This window comes from Otolemur garnettii, unplaced genomic scaffold (assembly GCF_000181295.1).
Source record: "Otolemur garnettii isolate 467f Iridium unplaced genomic scaffold, OtoGar3 scaffold00063, whole genome shotgun sequence".
Taxonomy (NCBI): domain Eukaryota; kingdom Metazoa; phylum Chordata; class Mammalia; order Primates; family Galagidae; genus Otolemur; species Otolemur garnettii.
This window is the reverse complement of record NW_003852458.1, coordinates 7,901,621-7,903,628: the sequence shown is the minus strand read 5'-3', so window position 1 is coordinate 7,903,628 and position 2,008 is coordinate 7,901,621. Positions and strand designations below refer to the sequence as shown.

At 40.4% G+C, this 2,008-nt stretch overlaps 1 pseudogene across 1 annotated transcript in view; it reads right to left on the bottom strand.

The window, feature by feature from the left end:
* Nucleotides 1-868, bottom strand: part of LOC100963945 — a 1,925-nt pseudogene extending 1,057 nt beyond the window's left edge. The window contains exon 1 of the transcript XR_001161429.2: nt 1-868. The product of XR_001161429.2 is annotated as a replication protein A 70 kDa DNA-binding subunit pseudogene (transcript).
* Between the last annotated feature and the right edge of the window lie 1,140 nt (nt 869-2,008).

Here is a 2,008-nt window from a genome sequence, read left to right as displayed (position 1 = left end):
AGTATCATTACTGAAGGTCATCTCGTAGTCGTTTTTAACAGCTGAGAATTGTTTGTTAGCAATCTTCAGCGTACCTTTCGTGAAATAATAAACCTTGTTCACTTCAATAAGGGGAAAGAACTTGTCCACTTGATCATTGAAAGCTGTAGCTCTAATTTCACCACTTTGATCAACTAGTTCTACAGAGAAAAGCTTCCCTTCCCCTCGGGAATTGCTCCAGGTACGGATCTGACTTTTGTTGGTAACACGAGCACAAATAGTCCACTTGGACTGGTAAGGAGTAAGGCTGGCAATGGGCACCACCTTGGCCTGTGTTCCCCCAGAAGTGTTTGGGAGGCTCATACCTCCGGGTTTTCCAAATGTCTTAGAGGCACCAAAAGACTTAGAAACAGCGGAACCCATTCCTAAGCTCCCATTCTGTGGCTGGGGCCGGCTGGTTGATGGACTGGCTGCTGTAGCTGGAGAAGGAACTACTTGCTGCTGCCCATGCCCTTCATTATAAGGCACTGGATTGCCAATCTTTAATCCAACCGCTTCAGCTGATTTCAAAACTTCTAACTCCATCAAAATAACTACTCTCCTTCCATCTTTCAGAGTGTTGACAATAAATTGGTTAATCTGGCAAATACAGTTGCTGGACAAACGTTCTTGCTCAACTAGAGGGTTCAACTGAGTTGCCAACATGAAAGAGGATAGAGTGTTCAATCCATCACTCATAAGAAGTCGATAGCGGGGTGGACTATTCCCTGTGGTAATGGGACGGACGTTAATGACTTGGAGGATGGGTTTTATGGATGTGTCCCCCTGTTGCATTATGGCCGCAATGGCCCCTTCGCTCAGCTGGCCAACCATGGCTCCGCAGCACTAACTCCCCAAAAGGTGATTTTCTTCTGCAAACAGAAGAAATGTGTTTTTAAATGTGTATCTCTCCACAAAATAGAATAACAAAATGAAGAATGGAAGAAATAAAATGAGTGGCATGTAATGGACTTTCAACTCTGGAATCTCAGATCAGAGAGGGTTATTTTTAGCTTTGCCTTTCTATTCCGCCACCTTCCTCAAGGTCCACAGTTCTCTCTGAGCTGCAGGTTCTTCATCTGTAAAATGTGTTTTATAGTCATATGTACTTCTTAGGATGTGATGAGAGCAGATGACATTGTGAATAATGCCTACCTCTGTGCACAGCTGGTTACAACTCAGTAAATGGCAGTGACAATGACTATTATTACATCATTGGCATCAGACTAAAAATAATGGTTTACTAAGTGCATATTTGTGTCTGACAGCTACTTTACAATCCTTGACTTCACATCCACATAGTCTTATGACATAAAATTTGAATAACACAGTCTGCCTTTTCTTCTCTTTTCTTTCCCCTTTCCTCCTTCCCTCCCTTCTTCACTTTCTTCCTTTCATAGGACTGTGTGTTATATTCAGAGTCATATTAAAATACCCCTCCAATCCTATTGATTATTAAATCAGGAAACATACTCTTTGTAAAACGCCATTAGAAATTCATGGAAGCCTCTCTAGGTTAAACATCAGTTTCAAATTGACCTCTTTGAGAAAACCCTGCACTAACATTTTAAAAGAAAACTACTTCCTCTCCTTCAAGAATAACAAAGGCAAATTATTTCCTAATTCCAGACACCATGGCGCTCTGTGAATTTAGCCTTTTATTTTACTATATCCTAAGCTAAAGCAAATAGTTAGCTTGACATAATAAAATGAATCATGAATTTAAAGCAAACAAGCCAACAAACACACAAACATTAGCCAGAGGATTTGAGCTACCAAATAAAATTGCTGATTTTCTGAGGTAAGCTGGACTAACAACATGTTCATCATTCAAATCATGGACGAGTCTTGCATGGGTTGGGCTAATAATCCCAGTTGATTTTATTATACAAAGGTTAACAATACACAGGCCAGTGCTGTTCTATTGTTAAGCTTATGCAAATGTTTTAAATCAGGTTTCTGAAGATACTTGAAAGTCAGACAGCCACTG